General features: G+C 39.7%; 1 long non-coding RNA gene across 3 annotated transcripts; it reads left to right on the forward strand.

Moving 5' to 3' along the window:
* The first annotated feature begins 7,422 nt into the window (after positions 1-7,422).
* LOC149917516 (uncharacterized) lies at positions 7,423-21,864 on the forward strand. Of its 3 annotated transcripts, XR_016467792.1 has the most exons (5): positions 11,431-11,919; positions 12,274-12,459; positions 13,316-13,355; positions 13,920-16,720; positions 21,778-21,864. It is a non-coding gene; the product is annotated as an uncharacterized LOC149917516 (long non-coding RNA). The 3 variants fall into 3 exon arrangements; XR_016467791.1 differs by adding an exon at positions 7,423-8,099 and having other exon boundaries at positions 11,824-11,919; positions 12,274-16,720; XR_016467790.1 differs by having other exon boundaries at positions 12,274-16,720.
* Positions 21,865-22,039: the final 175 nt, after the last annotated feature.

The raw sequence follows: 22,039 nt of genomic DNA on the forward strand, positions 1-22,039 counted from the left end.
CAGGAAGAATTGATGCATAAATACAAGCTAAATCTATGACAAAAGGAAAAACCCACAAGAAATAGAACAAAACCATACCTTTTCCCACAATGATTGGACAGAGCACTGTAAAATATTGGTATTTCTTCCTTTCCAGACACCAAGGACTACACTGTGACCTTACAGTCCAAGTTAAGTGAACACAGCCTTCAAAGGCTGGTCTGCTAGGGGCACTTCCAGCCAAATTTACCAAACCCATCAACAGCTATACAGAGTAGACGTTGCCCCCAAGAAGTTATTTTCCTTTTTGTCAAAGCCTTAGCTGGAATTAGCATAAATAATAAAACAGCATCGCACCTTTCTTCCAGGAAACATTTGTCACATGTAGGCCAGAGAAGATGAAGGATATGTTCTTCCTTATTTTAAAGTGAGGTGCCAAGTGCTGATATTTTCCATTAAGTGTTTGATATAGGTTTCAGAGTACTTCCCCCAGGGAAAACCATTGCTCTGTAACATTCAGGGGAAGATATAACAGGGAGAGTGGAGTAAAAACGGAGCTCCTATTGGAGTCTACGTATTTTTCAAAAATCCACATTTGCCTTAAATATCTTGGGACAGCTTTTCAAAAGCTACATAAGAAGTGTTTCTTGCTTCACATCTCCATGTGCTTAGGGAGTTCACACTGGAGATAATGGGAAGTTCAGAAATTTAAAGCCTTTTGGGAGTCGCGGGCATTCTTAGCGTGGTTGGGAGAGGCATCCTGAATGCAGTGGAAATTATACATTAAAGCAAGAGCATGGAAGCAAGGGAGCAAACTCAAAGATCGGGGCAGCTGCAGGCAAGTATGGAGCAGAGCTGCACACGTGTATCCTACTGTTATCAATTAATGGGTTCATCTCTCTAGGGCAGAAATAGACTTACTGAAGTGCCATGAGCCATGGAAACCAAAGAGGTTTGGGCAGTCATTAGGCACTATGCATTCCTAATCCTTGTTAGTTTGCTCCTACCTGAAGTTTTTAAAGAGGAAAAACTCTTGAAGTCTGGATGTATCTTTTGTTTTGAGGCACTTACCTGGGCCTGAGAACATCAATACTGTGCTCTATTAGCCTGATAGCTTCATCTCTTTTATATCTCTTTTATCTTCCTCTGTCTACATTTTCTTTGTTGCCATTGCCCACTCGACTTAGAAACAAGTCCTTCCTGACTGCCTCTGAGGTTTTCACACAATGTCTAACACAAAATAGCAATGAAAAATTGTGCATTTGTTTTTGCATATCTTCTGATCCATTCACTACAACTGAGTTATTTCTAGTGAGCATACATTTGGGATAATTGCATTTGGAATGAGAAAAATAATAAGATGAAGTGTTTATATCCAAGTGGCAGTCTGGAGGTAAAATCAGCAGGGGCTGAGTACTAGAACAAGGCAAGGTGCAGCCCTTCAGTGATGAAACTTTGTCTCCAAGAAGTTGCACTTGAGGCTCCTTAGGCAGGAAGGGGATGAAGCTTCTGGTGCTGCTAAACCATGAGTTGCAAGTTTTCCTAGAAAAAGTCTATCTCAGGCTGTGGGTGTTAGTTTGTCTTTTGGCTTGTTTTGCCTTAAAAAGATTCCTCGAACTAGAGCAAGCCAGTTATTTGAAAAAGCAAAACATATGGAATTTGTTTGTATGATTTTTTTCACAGCTGAACTTTGGAGATTGTCTTAGCAAGCACGTCTCGTCTCCTCACAGCTGCACAATGTTCAATGGCACATATCTGATCTCCAACCACCTGAGCACTCTCTGTCTGTTGGCCTTTTGGGACGTGCTGCAGTTGTGTCCTTGAATTCTGCAGGACTGCTGATACAAAGCTCTTAGTCTCGCTGCTATTTTCATTGACACTCAGCAGAGAAGAGGTTGGCACTGAGAAGTCTGGGTGAGATGGGAGGCAATGAGAAATGGAACAAGATACAGAAAAAAGAAAAAGAAAAAAAAAAGAAAAAGAAAATGTTTTGGAATGGGGTAGGAGGGCCAGGGAGTTGGTGCTCTATGGAGCCATGCATTCCAGAAGATCAGCAGCAGAATCTCATTGTATTGCTCATTGTCCCATTTAGAGCCAAACCTTGGACAAGTGGTAGTTTTCCTTTCTTTATAGTCTTGATTCATGTCTATCCTAAATACTTATGGAGTATTTATACTGAGTCAAATTAGTACTTATGCATACTCACAAATTAGAATATTTTAGAATTAAGTTTCATACCAGATTTCAACAAACAGGTATTACGGTGCTGTCTGTTTAGTCAAATGCTATTTGTTACTGTGTTTCATTCAGCACATTAGAGTTTTGCTGTGAGTGAGGATTGCATAATGCAGAAACCAAAAAACTAGCAAATAAGAACCATAAGATTTTTCCTTAAGAATATCGAAAACCATTTTGGGTAATGCTTTCCCTTCCTGTCTGCCAGAAGCTTTTTTTTTTCCCTTTTTTCTTTTTTTTTTCTTTGTGGTAGTGGATAACTCACTTAAATGAGAACGTGCTCATTAACCATTATTTTTGTTACAACAACATTTTATCTCATCTGGAATCAGACCTGCTGGCTGCATCCTCTTCTCATCTACAGGAAAACAGGACAACCACTGGGGAATTCTGAATTATGTATTCCTTGAGCATTTAGTTTAACACAAAGGCTGACATTCAACTCACAGCTAAAATCACCAATCCTTCTTCCTGGTTTATTTTTAAGGCTTTTTTTCTGTCCATTGGTACACGTAATGCACAAGTCAAGAATGTCAGACTTGTACACCATGAGAAGCTGGGCCGCCTCTGGCCTGCAGCTCTGCCCTCTTTCTTCTACCTGTCTATTTATCCTCCTTTCATTTTCTCACCAATGAAGCCTTGTTCACCACCATCTTTCTGCAAGGGCACAACAAGCAGCACAGAATTTTCTTTGGAAAGCTCCTTCCCATTCCTTTACAGCCAGGTGGAATGCCATGAAGTGACACAGTATACTGCAAAACCACAGCTGGCAAATGAAGATGCTATCACTACATCTTCAAAGCAGGAAAATATTCTCTTGTCAAGTAGATACTGCAGTCTGGTAAGAAGAGTAAGAATAAAATGTATCACAACCTTTTCTTTTAAAATAGATTTTGCATTTCCACAGGATACGTACCTTTAATAAATATGTTCCATTTTGAGATATTCTGTGCATACAACAGGTTATGGGGTCAGAACAGAGTCAGAGCACTGAGACAAAATGCTGTAAATAATAATTCTAGGAAAGCAATGTGTTTGCCTGCGGAGCAAATACTTAATTGTAAATGCGGGTTGTTGGTGTGACATAAAAGCTATAAAACAAGCTTTAACAATTAGCCAAATGCTAATTTACATACAATAAATGCACAATTACATAACACTCAGGAACAACCTGTAAAAACAAGGAAACATACATGTGCCACTGAGATGGCATCGTTCAGTGAAACAAACGATGTGGGTTTTTTTTGACTGCACGTTTCCTTGGGTTTATGTGTTTCTGTCACAGCCTTAACTGCTTATAAAAGCAGGCTTGGGGAGATGAATTTCCCTTGTAGCTTTTTCATCCCAACCTAAAATAGAATGAAAAACTTAGGGATCATTAAAAGTGAGACAAAAGAAAGGGAACTGCTACTAAGTTTCAGCAGCTGGAATAATCTCCCTAGGGGAGAGGTGGAAACCATATTCCATGAGTCATTTAATTCCAAATAAACAAAGCACCAGAGAATAAATTGCAAGGCATGATTTTTCTGTTGATGTTGCTCGTTGACAGAGAGAGGGCTAATTGGCTTAATAGAGCTTTTCCTTTTTTCAGCTCTGTAGTAGTAGGAAGTGGGGACAATATTATGGATTTAGTTTTTCTTTATTTCTAATTTGTCATGCTGATTCTTGTTGTAATGGCAACAAGGTAAAGATATGAGTAACTTTAGCTCTCATACTGTGAAGTAAAACTTTAATGCAAGACAGAGCCCTCAAGAGTTGCTCAAATTCAGGATTCCTTTAGAAAGTGACGTCCACTGATGTAATTACATGGAGCTTTAATCATAATTCTGTAAAGTTTTGCTGGCCCAGCTATTAATAGCTGTGCCTTAGTGACAAGGCTCTGAGGAGAGTAGATTTGTAAGCCGTGCATGCTGACACAGTGTGCTCTTCATCTCCAGTGGAATCCAGGACACTGATAGAAGGAAACAAATAACCCCTCTGCATCAGTACAATAGGAACATGCCTGTAATCAAACATAATTATGAAATCACTGCCAGTCAGAGCTGTTACACTCTTGCCTGTAATCAAGAACAGCATTATTGAAATATTTATTACTCTCAAGAGTAATCTGAGATTTTATGAGTTCTTGGAAATAAAAGCATTAATTGGTAAATCTATTTATACGTGTTATTTGCCCGGAAAGAGGGCTTTTTCCTTCGAGAAATCAGGGCTGTCCCAGTGATGTGCATCTAGGTATTTCCTTCAGATTCTTCATAGCTTTAAATGACAAAAAGCCCACATATTACTTTCAGAAGTTCCATCCAGGATTGTCATGTGCAAACTTGGGCTGGCCAGCCAGGTAGGCACACATAAGGTCCCCGATACTTGAGATACAGTGTAAGCACTGTGACACTGGTGGGAACGTAACCACTACATTCAGTTTAGCAGTTGAAATCCCTGTCATCATGCAGAAACTGAAACGTCTGATGTAATTGTTCAGTGATTGTAAGCCCAGCATGAAATATCTCAAGGGGAAGATCTTCTCTTACACCACTGAGTTACAGCTTTGGCTTTTCCAGCAAATGAAGTGTCTCTGGTATGTGAGAGGTAATGGTAAACAACAAATGTATCTGTGTGAAGAGTGGTAAGTGATAATTCATCATATGAAGTGCAGAGAAAGGGAGTAAGAAATGAAGTTGATTACATGAGAAGACAGAAGCTATCTCTCTTAATTTTGGAAGAGAGAAGGAAAAAAAATTATTCTGTGACTCCTAGCTCCCAAAGGAACGGAAGGCAGCTCTAAATTCAGACATGGATGTGGGTGGGAAAGCAAGAAGAAAAATCTTGTTACCTCAAAAACAGCTACCTCAAAAGATTTGGAACCCAATTAATAAATCCACCTCAAAGCTCCCCAGGGAAAGGGGAACGTAAATGACCTGATGAGTTGCTTTGGAGGGCATGCAAACTGACAAAGACTACTCCCATCCCAAGCGTCTGAGGTTAAGAGTCAACTCTCCTGTTTGTGTGCATGAGGACAGCTCTGCCAAATACTTCTCAGGTACAGAAACTTTATCAGTGAGAAGGATCTAGAAAGCCATGCAAAGATAACCCTGCCCATGGCATGTCAGGCTTCAGGAAGGGTGTGATTATCATTCCTATGGAGTGTGATGTGAAGCTGTCTCTGATCAGAATGTCGGCAGAGTACCAGGTGGATGGGAGTTCCCCACCTTGGGCTGCTTGCATGGCTGCTGCCTCTGATCAGCATCTCGCAATGAGAAGCTTTGGCTGAACACAAGGACTGATGAAATCTCTCAGCAGACTAGCTCAGCTCTGATAGAATACTGTTGCCAGCTGCAGCCTGGTCTTCACACAGCCCTGGTCCCCACATCTACGTGACAAGGTACTTTGCTCTGCTTGAACACGTCTTAGAGATGGATGCTGCCTGCTTTGTCCTATAAGGAAACTGGCCCTCATCTAAGACGAGATCAGGTCTGATCCAACAGCACTCCTGAAGTCTTTTGTGTCTTTTTTTTTTCCTCCAGTGGCAAAGATAAGCAAATCTATCAGGGCAGTGATTCTTCCAACTATGCTGGGTTGTTCTTACTTATGCATCATAATCCAGGAAAAAAAATATTTGTTTGGGTTTCTGAGGTAGTATTTGCAATAGCAGTAATGGAGTTAAACCTGGAATTTACTACATATGCACACACACACAAAAATAATCTAATAAAAAATAAGGACAACAAAACACACGCCTAAATAAGTAGCACCTCTATGACAACAGCAGGTTAGCTTTTTTTTTTTTTTTTTTAAATAAACTGACCACTGCACAAAAGCCCCACTTCTCACTGCTGGCTGCACAAAGGCAGGCACAGCCACAGCTGCAGCCACCTCAGTGTCAGAGTTGTGGCTGCAAGCACTCACTCCTGCAAAAAAAAAAAAAAAAAAAAAAACACACCTGGTCATGCCTAATGAAATTGTTTTCTGGAAGGTTCCCTGAGCTCTGCCAGCAGGGATATATGCCTTGTCAGCGAGAGCATAAAGAGGCAATTCTCAAAGAGCTCATGGTTTGACTTCCAAAAGCTTTCCTTAAGGGCAAAATTAATTATATATCATACAGATCCATTATATATTCTGTTTATACAATTATAAAGCATTATGGCTAATTAGTTGTGGTACAAGCTTCTGACGCAGAATATGGCTAGAGAATAAACAAGACACTCAGCCAGCTGCAGCAGTGGTTAACAACCTCCACTTTCATATCACCTTTCACACCAAACTCTCTTGAAGTGATTTATAAATTATGCAATTCAGTGGGCTTGTGTTACTGGTTTTACACAAAATTAGAACAAGCTGATTCTGGCGTGACCTGGCTGGGATTGTCACACCTTTAAGAAACTAATTTCAAAATATTCCACAGCCTTCTTGAACTCTTTTTCCTGTTTACTGTCATAGCAGCTGGATGACCAAGTGATTAATCATGACACTATTATGTCTGGCACCGTATGCACACAGAACTTAAGTGCCCCTCCATATCCTCTTACTCTCCTGCTACACAGAGCTCTAGCTGGCAGCAGTGTGAATCTGTCTGTTTCAATATCTTCAGAATCAGGGTGAACATCTGATCGGATTGACTAGACCAAACTATGCAATACTGCACACGTTTTCTTTTCTCACTATATTTTGATATTATTTCAATGTAATGAGATGAGCTGGCATGCCACAGTATGTTAATGCCTCAAATTATCACGTTTGAGTTTAATTCACTTTTTAGCACTGCATCACTTAGTGCGGAGTCTTGTGCATGCTGCTACAGGTGTCTGAGAAGATTAGGTGTTTTGGGAAATCTCAGTGATGTCTTGTGAGTATAGCTAAAAAAAATAGTAATTAGTATGTTGTATTACAGGGTTCTGTGATGGTTGTACACACCCAAAAGCACAATTCTTAAAGCAAAGGAGGTTATAATATTTATAAGAGAAACTGAAGTAAAAAAAAAAGAAGGAAACAAGAATGAAGTTGAATATATATTTAGTATAGACTAGATTTCTATAGGCAAAATGTAGCATAAAATATATTTATAAAGCTACAAGTTACTTAAATAATGTATACCCCACTGAAATTGTCCCAGGACAATATCAATTCTTGTTTTCCTGAACGCTTCATAAAAGTAGTCGGATTTGAGATAACATTGAAGGAAAGCTAAGTAGTTTGTTTTGTTTTGTTTTTTTACAGTTTGTTTTGAGTATAGTTTGCAAGAAGAAAACCTGAAAAAAGTGAATGACAGCACTTTCTGAGAGGATGCATGGACAACTGAAAATGCCATAGCCAGCTCAGAACAAAGAACTGCATCGTGAAATACAAGATAAGGTTATAAACAGGTGCCCAATGGATGGCCCAAATTTGTATGGCTCTGATTTGCATTCAGAGTCACGGGAGAGAGGAATGCCAGGAAAGAATACAAAAATAGGCTGATAAAATCATAGCAAGAATTCAGGAAGGTCATCTTGACTTCAACATTTCAGTCTCAAGGGGAACCAGGTGTGTGTAATGAAAAGCAAGAATTTGTATTGTAGAAAGTGACAGTTGAGTTGATGTAATCAGAAGAAACCACCTGTAAAAATGCACAAATAGGTGAATGGAGGTAAAATAGAACCTGGTGAGATTTTTTTTTGAAAGAGAAAGCTTGGCTGGAGATCCATTGCTGAAGGAAAGATTAAAGAACTGGCAATGATTTGGAAAAGAAAACAAGCAAAGATTCTGCTAAGACAGGACAGGATTTCAGAGTTACAGTAGGATCAATAATGCTGCAGGCAAGAGGTCCTGAGATTTGCTCACATCATTAATAGTGACCTCGGGACAGCTGAGCGGAGCATACATAGAAGAAACTGAAGACAACTTGAGAAAAGGTAAAGTTGGCAAGAAGCCATCTGAGGTAATTGCTGCAGGCAGTGCATTATTCTATTTGAGAAGTTACATTCAAGGGGAAGACAAAAAAAAAATAATCACAAAGCAAAATGAAATTAAGTGTATTTCAAAAATATGGAAGGATCAGACATCTTTCTATGTATGCTGGGATCACCACAAACATAAGTGAAGAACAAGGGAAAACCGCAAATAGAAAAATATTCTGTTACTGATACAGAGGAGGAGTCAAATGAAAACAAGGTAAGAGCTGTCAAGACAGGGAAAAGTGGGGGAATGGATGAAAGGAAAAAAGAACACAAATTTGTTGCTTAGATCCTCTCCTGAAAAATGAGAACTGGTAACACAGATAAGATGATGGCAGAGGTGTGAAGTTGATGGCAGCTTTCAAAAATCTTACCCCATGGTACACATTAACAGATAACACAAGTATTTAAAAGAACAGAATTCTTATTACCGTGTTTTATGCATGTAGAAGTCTACTTCTGCTCTTGTTGTTTTCCCAGCTCCCAGGCTTTTCTACTATTTCTTGATATCAATCTGATAGATAGCCCATAGTGGGTATTTAAACATCATTTGTAGATCTGCTTTATTATTCTTGCATGTGTATAAATCAAAATTCTTGCAGCTTAACTTTTGCAGTGCCAGTGATCAGGCACATGGGAGTAGAAGAGATGTACAAGCTCAGTTTATCTACACTATGTTTCCAAAAGCTGGAATATTCCATCCATGCAAGTTACCAGGTATAACAACTTTTCCTCATTTGGAAAGTTAACCACTTGAAAGAGAATTCTCATTTACAATTTCCTATCTATGTTTATAAATTTAAATTTCAACGTTTTATAGCCATTTTGCATACAGATAGGCTCACTAATGCTCAACAACACTAAAATATCACACTATTAAATGCAAGTGCAGAATTTTAATTGGTGCTATCTTTGTATCAAGGATAGCAGTATAAGAACCTTCTACACAAGCCACTATATAATGATTAAATATAAGATTGATGAGAACAAGGGTCACATCAGTTTAGCTTTCACAATAACATTTTAAGTAATTTATCCAGAAGCTGTAACGCGCACTAGCACAACCATTTGGATCCTCTGATCTCAGCACTAGGCTAAACAGTAAACATGAATGTTCCTGCAGTTAAGAAAAAGTGGAAAATCAGTAGCTTGTTCTTTGCTGGTGTCTCTTCTGCATTACCCATCTTTGATTTTTGAAAGTATAGCCACAATTCACTGAAAATGGTCATCTGCAGATGAATGGCTGCTAAATCTTCCCAAAAATCCAGATCTGAAACAGATCCTCTCTCCATTAGTGGGTTTTTTTTTGTTGTTTTTTTTTTTTCTTCTTCTTCCTTCCCCCCCCCCAAAGCAGATAAAAGGCTTAGGAAGGAGGAAAGGACATTTAGTTCAGAAACTAAAGAGACTGCAGGTAATAATAGCATTTTAGGAATAACTTACAAAGATACACGCATTTCGAGCACTTCCCACCTGCCTCTAAATTATAGCTTGTAGTGAGTGCATCATTTGCCTCAGCTGCTTGCACACTTGGTACAAAAGCACAAGACTGAGCCTACGTATAAACTAAAATTTAACATGTTCAAAAAGAAGCATAAATTAAAGTACAGAACAAGTAGTTAGAAGACATTTAGGCTTGTCTGAAACCCACCATTGTCTCTTGAGTTCTGCAGCATACTCGTGAGCACACAGCAGCAGCAGCTCCAAACATCATCTGCTGACATTCCAGCTTTCCTAGGTGCTCTTTAATTAAAGGATTCAACAGAACAAGAAAACCTGAATCTGTAGAAGTAAATTTATTATAAAACTACACCGTTACAAATTCATATGCCTTCAGAGAGAATGTAGTAACCACATAATAGAATTTTCAGAAAACCTATCTAGGTTTGTACAAAGTGCACAAGTAGTAGATGAACTGTGCAACTACCTGAATGGCACAGTGGGACTGAACAGCTCAGCTGAGCCATGGTTTCTAAGACAAACATCACTGGCACACTGCAGCAGCAGTTATGTCCATGAAAGGAAGGAGCATGATGGAGTGCCATGCAGCAAAAGGGACCCTTTGTGCAAAGACCAGAACCCACAGACCCTTCCTCACACCTAGCAGCTCAGCAATGGGAATGAACCCAAAATGTCTTTCCCACATCTGGCACTAGTTTTGACATCAGTGAGGGAAACTGCATGTCACCTATTATCCAAAGACTGGTTGTTGCCAAGAAACTCATGTTACTCTTTTCTGGTTTTAAGATTTAATTTTCACCTGCTCTAGAAAGATAAAACGAATTCCAGCGTAGCCTGAAGATCCTGCCTGCACAGGTGTGCTGCAAGAACATTGCTGCGACATTCAGCTCAAATCTGGGTGAATGCTTTAGATAACTGCAGTAATTATCAGAACAACCGGGTTTAGTTAATCAGGTTTAATCTGGAGCAGATCTGCCCAAGTTTCTTCTGACCTTTTCCCTCAGATAGAGGAAGCTGGAAGGTGAAAAGGAAAGGCAGCAGTACTTGGCACTTGATTGATGTAGAAGATGAGAGATGTGTATTCAAGACTGCCCTCTTCATGGAACTGTAGGAATTAAGATTTTTAATTTAATATCTAAATTCACCTTCTAATTGCTATGTTTCTCCTGGATGGGCTCACCAGCCCTGGTACTGGTGTGCCATCAGTCACCGCCCAGAGCCTCACAGAGGAAGGCTGGGAGGAGCCTTGGGAAGCCACAAGATCAGCACAGGCAATGGGTTGGAGCCAATGTTTATTGTTTTGTATGGACACTACTGTATGCACTGTCTCCATCCTGTCCACCAAGGCTGGGGAAGCTTTCCAAAACTCCTCTAGTTCCTCCATGGGCTGGAGAGGAATTTACCCCAGATTCTTGTATCTTACTAACTGATGACTATGCAGCTGCTCAGCAGCAGCAACCCATGACTCCAGGTTTTTGTGACTTCTGTGCCAAGCCCATAAGTAAGACATCTAACTTCCCATCCAATGGAAAAATTGCAGCTGTACAATTAACAGATGTACAGTTAGCAGAGTAGCATAGCTAAAACAGTATCTTACAGATTTTATAGTTAGAAAGATTATCGTGGTAGAAAGAGACAATCAAAAATGAAATGCTTACCTGCATCTTAGGATTGCAGTAGAAAACTCCAAACAGAGAGAACCTTCCCTAGTGCCAGTCAGCCATTTAATGGGGTCTAGGAGTCATACAAGGTAAATTGCCTTCACCTGTGCTCCCTTGGCTGACTCAGTCCTTGCCTCAGGTGATCAATCAGTGCTTCAGGCCATGACTGAACAGTTCTCTGAGCAGCTTTCTCAGATTTTGTTTACATCGAGAAAAATGGAAAACATTTATTGTGGGTCAACCTAAACGAATTTTAGTTTAATTTTTTCAGTTTGGCAACTGATCAAAAACTCATTAGCACTGTTCTAGTTCCACTGTTATCACTCAATATTTTCCATAAATATAGCAAGCAATTTGCACACTAAACAGAGCTTGTACAGGAAATTAAAAGAAACAAAAACAACAACAGAAACCATGTAACTAGGACACAGAGGTACACCTGGGTTATTTCTCTGTGTGCTAGCAGTACTGCTTCAGTCACATTAGGCCATCAGTAACATTTTTGTAATATGCAGTTTTTAAATTCTCATCCAGTTACACCTATGCTGTTCCTTTGTTTTCAGGGGCATCATATAGGATTAACAGCAGAAGGAACCTAGTCCTCAAAGTTAATGAAAATACTGTTAGTGAAGGTCAGGAAGGCATGTTCAGAACTACAGGTGAGGAGATTTAGATGCTCAGTGTGGGGCAGTTGTGCCCAGGCTTTTGAGATTCTTATCTACAGAAGAAAAATGCCTCTGGGTCCTGGCAGTGGTGAAGCCCCAAGCAGGCAGAATGAGGCAGAGTCCTCCTCTGGAGGCCCTGTCTTCTCAGACCAGTCCTCCTACATCTTTAATAAGATCAATAATCTTCCCCTGGTTTAGCGGCTCCATGAATTCTGATTAAGCCCCATGACAGTGGCTGTGTATTAAGAGTAATAGGCAAGAAGAAGACTTTAGTGTCTCAATCCATGAGGCATTAAAGCTCCTTCTTTAGGCAAACTGCTATTGATTTGATCTTGTTTTTTTTTTCAGCGTGGCCTCTGTAAATAAAGTGCTGGCACACAGCATACTTACTGTGCCACTCCTCATCCCTGCAGACCAATTGTCTCTGATGAAGACTTACTTTAATTGTTCCATGACTGCTGACATGTTTAATTAAAGGCTCACATGGCTACATCTTTGGTGACAAAACGTGAGGCGATCACAAGCATGAATAAGGTAAGAAATCACAAAGGTATGCTCAGAAGCAAAACACTCAAATGCTCTCTAGTGCAGCATTTCAGCAGAACACCAGTGTGTGAGTTTCTGCCTGACATTAAAATTCAGTTCAATATTTTTGGGGGAGAAAAGACCAGGACTGACAGAATAAGTCATATGACCACAGGAAGTTGTGTTGACAAAAATTCATACAGTAGAAATTGGAAACCCATGCTCCAAAGCTTTCTTGTATTAACAGTTTAATGTCCAACTCTGCAGTATATAATTTATGGGAATTCTCTAATACAATCCAGCCTTGCAGATTTTGCCATTTATTATTCTCATTTAGAAAGTGGTAAAGACCAAACTCTCTCTCTGATTCCTGAAGTCTTTTTTTTTTTTTTTTTTACACCATTTTTAATACATACTGCCCATGGTAACTTTCCATAGACACCACTTTTTGCAAATCCCTATTTTCAGTCCTCAGTGATGGGCTTGTTTGGGCTTGCTTATTTTTGCAGATTTGTGGGGGTTTTTTGGAGATGATAAAATTTAGGGAAATTAGATGTTTGTTTGCATGTGGGGTTGAGGCACTTGAGCAGAAACATGGATAGAATTATATTGCTGCTCCATTGGTTTTTATGAAAGTGTCTTCTAAGTACAGCTCTGGACTGACTCCTGATCTTATCCGTTGGGAATTAATCTAGGCAAAAGCATCCATAAATCCATACTCGGAATGTTTTGCTTTCTATAGACTCGTCTTTGTTATTTAAAAGTAGATTTCTTTGTTGGTTATGGTCCCTCTGTGACTACAACAGCACCTAAGCATCTTGGTGTAATAGTCTTATGTTTTTTGTTTTGAAACCCTTTTGTTTAGGAAATGGATTGCGTGGAAAAGCATCCTGTAAAACCTCTTGGTAAGTTCCATTTTGTTTTTTAATATCTGCTACTTGTTATGACTGCCCATTCCCCTGGGAGTCCTGGAGATGTGTTAGATGCCAAAAGCCGCGTATTTGAAACTGGTCCTATAGTAGAGCAATATTATCAATATGCTTTATTTGGGAAGAATTCCTTGACCAAACAAGGGCTTTAAAAACTAGAAAGAGAAGAGAGAGCCTGCAGAATCTGAAGATACTGATGAGGACGATAAGCAGTGTGTTACAGATTAGGTATCCACAAAGATGTAAGGAAAAGGAGCAGTGAGTGAGCCCCATGGTGGCTGCTGCAGTAAAGGTGACCATATCCCTCAGAGTCTCTGCAGCAGATGGGAACACAGATATCCACAGCCTGGGGAACAGCAGGAGGAGTGCTCTGCAGAGATGGAGCTGGGGGAAATCAAACCCAGAAACGGGGAAACTGAAATTTGTCTGACAGGGAGAAGGAAATGAATAATCGGTGCATGGAGACTGAAAGATGGACTTCTTAAAAGTTATTTCAAGATGCAAATGCTTCCTCTATTGTTTCCTATCTGCATTTTAAAGTATTTCAGTATCAGAGTTGAGGCATCTAGAGAGGACAAACCTGCCTCGGGTCAGCTCAGAGGTGAGGCAGAAGAGTATTCAAAACAAGTCTGTCAAAAAGGTAAGCCTCACCAAAGTTTGTTTTCAACTTGAACAGTCTATTGCTCCAAGAACTATTTGAGACTACTCTCAATGTAAAACAGAGGTAGAGGGAAAGGTTGATTTTTTTTTTTAATTTTTTTTTTTTTTTTTTTGCTCTGAATTTTTCACGTGTACGTATTTTTGCATTGCTTTTTAAGAAAGAAAAGATACTTCCATTGATTGTTTGGGTCAACAAGGAATAAAAAATATGGATTTAAAGAATGAACAGCACAAACCTGAGTACTCATCACTGTTTTAAATCCCATTGGAACAGAGTGACTTTTGAGCTGTGCTTTGGGTGCCAGTATGACAGCAGGCAGTGAGCGCCCAAACCCTGCAACGATGCTATGGCCTCAAATGAAGATCTCACCCAATGACCCCCAAGCTATTCCCACATGCTCCGACTTGCGGGCAGCCAGTTCCACACATACATACAAAAGGGCTTTGCCAGTTGTGCCAAGGTGCAAAATAAAGGAAATCTCCCTCTTTGCCTGTTATAATGATTTGTGTGTTTCCAGCCTATTCTAACTCACAGTGCAGCGTATGTGCAACAATGCTTAATTACAGAGAGGCCAAGATGAAACCAGAGGAGCCCAGTAACCATGGAGATCAGTAATCAATAATATAATACTATTTGTTTATAAATTATCTATAGCCCCTATATCCTTTTGTAAAAGGCAAGTGAGATCCAGGCAACATGTTCCATTTATAATTATTGTCTAAAATAAAATGTGATTCTGTGGGTGAATACCTGCCCATTAATAACATTATTTTCAGATCATTCAATACGATATGGATCGGTAGAGATAACTGTGTTTGGAGGAGAAATATAAAGCTGCTCAATAAAGTGGTGACTGTAAAAATACATCTGAAGGCTGTGATGTGGAAAGTACTGCTTTACTGTTCTGATATATTGGGGTGACAAAACAAAATGATTTTCATCTTATTACTACTTATTTCAATGTTTCTGTGGTATTTCCACATTTTAATATTTCTAGTTTCTTTTCAAAACCACTTTGTTAAAAAATGGATATGAAATGTGGAAATGATTTTTTGATATTATTCAACAATTTTATGTAATGCAAACCCATCAATGACTTGCTTTGTGTTTCATTCCATGATGAGTTTTTTTTCCTTTCAGCTGGGAATGATACTTTAAGAAATCTTCCACAGAATATGAAATCTGCCTCCCCAACAGTATGGAAGGCACAGCATAGGGAAACAGGAGCCATTTCACCACAATCTACTGGAGTATTTTAGTCCATCTAGAGAATGAATGAACATAAGGGATGGAATGATATTCCAGAACAAAAATATAGTTATGTGATCTGCACTGAGAGGACGAGAATTAACTGATTACAACAAATCCCTCTTTTGTAATGACTGCATGATATTTATGTAATTGCCATAACAAATCCCATTTTTGTGGCTCCTCACAAGTGAAGAGAAAGCATTCCCACTTCTGCTGAGTGTGAGCTTTGGAAGGGATGCTCAGAGATGCAGGGTTCTGGTGGATGAAAGGCTGGACATGAGCCAGATGTATGTTCTTGCAGCCTGGAAGGCCAATGGTATCCTGGGCTGCATCAGTGGAGGGGTGGCCAGCAGGGAGAGGGAGGTGATTGTGTCCCTCTACTCTGCTCTTATGAGGCTCCATCTGGAGTACTCAGTCCAGTCCTGGGGCCCCAGGGATATCTCATTGCAATCTTCCAGTACTTGCAGGGAGCTTATAAACTTAGACAGATTATAGTGATAGGACAAGGGGGAATGGATTTAATTTGAAAGAGGAAAGGTTTAGATTAGCTGTTAGAAAGAAGTTCTGCACTCAGAGGGTGGTGAGACACATGAACGGGCTGGTCAGAGAAACTGTGGATGTCCCATCATGGGAGGGATTCCTGGGCAGTCTGATCTAGTGGTTGGCAACCCGGCCCACAACAGGGGCATTGGAACTACATGATCTTAGAGGTCCCCTCCAACCCAAGCCATTCTATGGACCTGTGATTCTGTAACTAAGATCCCCTCACATCGGCTTATACTGCTGCCCTGCTGGGGCTATCAGCACCCTAAGCAGATGGATGGTTGAAACACACAGAAAAAGGCCCAGAAAACAACACAATGAATGTCTGCTCAGCAGAGGAGAGAAAAGGTGAGACACTGTTGCCTAAAAATAGAGATGAGCTACAGCTGTAGGGCAAGCCCTGTTGATGAGAGCACACCAGTCGCATTCAGGCTGCTTGGCAAGCGTCAGGCACACACACAGCTTGTTGTTAAGCAGCATGGAAAGCAATCACGAATGAATAGACTTTCTCCCTGTCCATTTTTAGTCCTACTGCAAAGAAGAAGTCACCAGAATTCCTTTTCCCTGAGCTTCAGTCTTGGAAATAGCTGAGCTGCTTAGAATTGAAGGGAAAAAAAAAAAGAAAAAAAAAAAAAGAAGGAAAATAAGAAAGGTAGACAAGTGTAGACAAAAGATGTGAACTGTGTTTAGACGTGTCTCCTTACCAAGAGGGATCACTGCTCTTGACCAGATTTTGTCAGTTCTTTCATTATGATGGTTTTCTCCACATTCAGCACTTAAAATCCATCACTGGGAGAGGGATGAGGATGAAGAGCAAAGAGAAGGCAGCAATGAAAACAATAAGCCATTTGGTTCCTGCTGGAGAACATAGCTGTATATATAAATGGTGAGAAAAATACAATAGTATGTTTTATTTTGTGTTCATGAAATCAAAGATTTTCATGCAAAATTAGTACTAATATTCTAAAACATACTTTAAAAGCACACTAGGGGGTTTTGTAGTTAAGATGGTACAACATTTTAAATTGGAAATGTGAATGTAATCCCCTCAGTTAAATGGAAAACATTTAAATACTTAACCTGATTGCTGCCAACTGCAATTTCATACAATAAGTAATTATGAGGAGAGAGAATGGTTCTTAAAGGCACATAGTTCACATGAAGCTACCAGAGACTCTGACCTGGAAAATGCACCTTCATCTCTGTGTATTGCCACTTGTCATAAAATAGTAATAATATGATGATGAAAGTCAGAATCCTTTCTTTTTCTTCAGATGGACTATATGGTAATGGAGTTATTGACAGCAGATATGGCAAAATGACAGGACTGTAGCCAGCACAGCCACATGAAGTATCTGATATCTGAATTGAAGGACAAAAGAATTTTTTTTTTTGAAAAGCTGAAGAATAATCATTTTATCTATCTATCTACCTACCTACCTATCCGTCCATTCACCCATCCATCCTTTCTGTAAATAAACCTGGGGTTAAAACACACTTCTGCTAAAATATCTCCATGATAAGGACAAGGTACAGGTACCAACTGGCAGCTGAGTGTCATGAAGGACATGTGAGCTCACAAGGATACCTCCCTACACATTTAGAGAAAGAAGCATATGAAAAAAGACTGGGTGCTTGCCTACAACAAAGAATTCTAAATAAAACCATTTCAGGAAGTGGTCATTATAATTATTATAATTCCTATACACCTCTCTGCTTTGAAGAGCTGCTCACTGCATAACTAAAACTGCTCTTAAAGAATGACGTTTTCCTGGAATGCTGTGTGCTCTGATCCCCACTGCTCCCACCATGGCTGACAACAGAACAGCTCTTTCAGTATATTTGGAACAAACACTCTACTGAACCCTTCCCAGACCGTGTTTTCAGAACTTAAAACACTCTGAACAAATCAAAATACTTATTTAAAAAATAAATGAATTCTCAATGACAGGCCTGATCTTGGCAGGAATAATTCACCAGGAGAGAAGCAGGACAATGCAGCCCATTTCCAAGCACTGAGCTGAGGCCATGGCTGGCAGTTCAGTCACTCCTGGCTCCCATCACCAACAGCCAAAGGGAGGCCGAACTGGAAGCGATTTCTGACCTTAAAGTTGGCTGAAGACTCCTCCTTCCCTTCTCTCCTGTGTGGATGGAAACAAGGATGACTGGGATTATAATTAAGCACACTGGCACAAAGAAAGCATAGAGGGGAGATATGTGTCAGAGAAAAATTTTCCTCTCAAACCTTCTGGCCTGGGTTGAGCCTGCAGACCATTAGGCACCTAAAAGTTCAGTTTGGATGCATATGGGACAAAAAGTTCAAGGGTGGAAATTCTCAGATAGGGATCTCCCCTCTTCTTTGTTTACTCCATATTTCATCATCTTAATAACATAATAAACAGTGTCGAACAGACTGTCTCTAGGTCAGAGGAGTTTAAGATTGATAGATATATACAGGGGGAAAGGTAAACAGAGTAATCCAAGTGTTACTGAGTTACATGGACTACTCTGTTAGAGACTGACAGATTACTGGGTCCCAATCTCCAGACTGAAATATCAGAAGTGAATGGTATTTCAAAGAACTTTTTAAGTACTATTTTCATTTAAAAATCCAATGGCAACATCCAGCTCTGAAGTAGTTACTTTAACTTTACCATTGTGAGTGGATGCACATACTGCACAGTAGACATATGTAGAGGAAGTAATTGTCAATTCCTCTATTAATCCAATATCCATTGCCCATATGACAACCTCCCAGTTTGCCTGCTCCCAAGCCATGAGTTAAACTACAGTATGAATTAAACTACATGAAAATACAGAGAATATGTTAACCTTGTAGATAAAAATTCAGCCATAACTACAGTAAGACTGATCTAAAATATCTACAAGTACTGTAATGCTATTTGAAATAAAATTTGGCAATCCTTTCTGGGATAAATTTAATGCATATGTTCTACTCCATCCTACCAAGTAGAAGGAGAAGTGTAAATGTTTTTTTATTTGAGAGATTACCGAAGGAGAACTAACCAAACTACAAAAGACATTAAAGTCAAACAACAACAAAAATATCCTTTGTCTCAGTGGGTAAGACAAATATTACGTATTTGACAAAAGCCCTATCTAAACATATAATAGTCAAAATCAGAGCTACAGGAACCTAAAAATGTCTTTAAGAGCAGAGTAAGCCAAGCAGATGTACCAGCAGTTTCTAAAAACAGCTGAAAAAGGAAATTACAACGTAGTTTCCAAAGCACCACACATTGCTTGATTTTCTTGAGCAGAACAGACAAACAGCAGATCTCTTCACAAAAAGCGGTGACACCGTGCTCAGAATGAAGTCCCAAGATCTTTTGCCATTCTAGTCAGTATCAGTTCATTTAAGCAAGTAGTTTCTTTCTCCTCATGATGGCCCATTTCACCTGAGCCTATTTTCTGAGCCCATCTGCTTTAAACTTCTTTTCACTGTAATTTAGGATGCCCAGATCCAACCCCTTGAAATAGTTAGATGAACATTTGGATACAAGTGGCTACTCTCATCATAAAGCTGATACCCACACACAATTGGATGAGGGATGTTTATAATTGATATTCATCTTTTTTTTTTGTTTGCTTGTGAGAAGTTTCTTTTATGTTCTGTTATTGAAGTGCATGTGCTGACTGACTTAAGACGACAGCCTTGTAAATGAGATCTTTGATCTCAAGAGTTTATTTTATCTTTGCAGAAAGGAAAAGTGAGTTGAATTGGCTGGCAGAACCAAAGCCTCTCTTTCTTCTGTTCTACAGCTGTTCCATCCTTCTGGGGTCATCCATTTCCACCACTAGATACTCTATTTTGTCCAAGAATTAAAAAAGCTTCTCCAGTATCTCACCACAGCTGGCAGCATAAGGCTGAAAGCTCTGCAGTTCCTGGTTCTTGTAGGAACCATGCAGCATGCTCACACAGTTTTGCTTCTGTAGGAGGAATGTATATGACAAACTGCTGAGCTCTGATACAGCAATGCTCTTTGAGCAACTCTGATGTCTCATTAGAAAGTAAACTTTAATATTCATTGCCCTTCTGTGGTTAAATACAGACTAGAAAGGCTACAAAGGCTACAGCCTGGAAGGCTGCGGACTGAAAACAAATATCAGCTCTGAGATGTTGAAAGAAGTACGCAGTAGTTACTCTACATATTACGCTACCTGTAAACAACAGAGGCAGTAACACTAGGGACCTTTGTGCTATGTGCTGCATGTACACAAAAAAAGACACCACTAAGCACAATACCAACACCAATTTACTTCCCAGTTTGGATCACCAATATAATAGTTTTGTCATACTGTTAGCATCTGCATTTCATTTAGTTTCTGCATTTTCCTTAAAGCCAGTTTTAGCTACTATAACGAAAACTTCTTTACATGTCCTTGCCATCCTTTCCCCCTTTAGTTTGATTTAATTCCACCATGTGTTCTTTGTTCCAAAAAATGTAAAGAAATACAGGAAATATGAGGACTCTGCCATTTCACAGTAGGTAGATATTTGTACAAAACCAGTAGTTTCCAATTGCCTCAAAGTAATTGCATGCAGAATAGCCAGCCTTAGTCAAGACCTTTAGCACTCCTCATGAAAGCACAAAAGTTTGCCACTAATGTGCCTCAGAAAATAAAGTTTGAAACATTATTTTTGAAAGTTTTATTAATTGTTTAAAGCATTTATACATGGAGGAAAATGCTTCTGCATACAGAATTGCCTAAGGACTTCATCCACAGAAGTCAAAGCAGTGCTTTGGATCTTATTGCTTCTTGGATCTTATTCCTTCTCAGCAGGCTCATCAGCACATGCTGAAGAATTAAAATAGTCTTACTCACTGGCATAACATAGAGCAAAGGGAATATCAAACACAAAAACCTAAAATTTGCTCTTCAGAACTAAACAGTGAGGCACCATGCCTTGAATTTTCTTCTTAGACTCATGGAATCTGAAAATGATGAAATTCCAAATTGATAAAAAAATCAAGTTGTGTTTTATGGGCAGCAATGCCTCCAAATTAGCTGACTGTTAACAGGAACAAGGTAGTGTCTTTTCTCCTCCTCCAGTAGGAATGAATACTTACATTGCTTCTTTTGGGTGGCTCTGATTCAGCCAGAAGGAAGGCTAACAAAGTGCGTATGCAAAAGGGTCCCCTTTGCAGGATGAAGGCTGGGTCTATTTTCTGGAAACAGTCTCATCTCTGTAAAAGATATTGAAAAGAAAGGGGCAGTTCTCTAGAAGAATCAAAGGAAGGAAATATCTAAGAAAGAATATGGCCTCAGTGGATAATGGGGAGATTCACAATGCTACTTCAAGGAATGTGATATTGATGGGAAGAAATTAGGCCTGATGTACCTATGGCTAACTTTGTGAGCTCGTTATGTTCATGGAAATTCATCACAGCAGATGGGCTGAGCAAATCCAACATGCTTATTAAACTTTCCTCTTCCTTTTGTGCCCTTTGGCACATAGAAGGAGACTGCGTTTGGATTTTAAGGACTTACTTGCCAGGCTCGGCCTCTGCTGCTGTAGCAGACACATTCTGGCTTTGAAAGGAAATCTGGTTAATCTGGAATCGCCTTGTCATCAGAGGAACTGTTGCAGTTACCTAAGAAGGGAAGGAGTTAGCCCCTGTTAGTTGCAGTTCTGGTTCCTCTCTGTACTCACTAGGTTGAGAAAACCCAAAGCAAGATGAATGATTATGTCATAACAAAAGGGCGGTGGGGAGGAGAGGAAAGCGGTTTCTCAAGCACAAGCTTCATGCTATTGTTCTGAGCAGCCCGCTCGTCTCACACAGGGAGGCTGCTTCAGCTTTTTGTGGACATGACAGGTTCTCCAGCTAACAATGCGATAAACTGCATATTATTTTGAGCTGCTGTAACTAGCATGGTGAATATACTCTTTGCCTTTCACTCTTTTTTTTTTTGTTCTAGGGTCAAAACCTCTCATCCATGACCGCACAAGCATGCACTGCCAGCTGTGGTAACAAGGTTCAGGTCGTACTATATAGAAAACAACAGAAAGGGGATCTGTAACCATCTCCTGGACTGACCTCCTTTGCACAGTGTTGTCTGGTTCCACTTCTCAGTTTGTCACCAGGGAGCTGTCTGTAGGGATGGGCTCACACTCAGCCTTCCGTAGAGCTGCTCTGGATGCAATTATACTTTGATTTACCTTTGAACATGTGAGCTTTGG

Source organism: Phasianus colchicus, chromosome 6, assembly GCF_987193195.1.
Source record: "Phasianus colchicus chromosome 6, bPhaCol1.hap1.1, whole genome shotgun sequence".
In the NCBI taxonomy this organism is placed as follows: Eukaryota; Metazoa; Chordata; class Aves; order Galliformes; family Phasianidae; genus Phasianus; species Phasianus colchicus.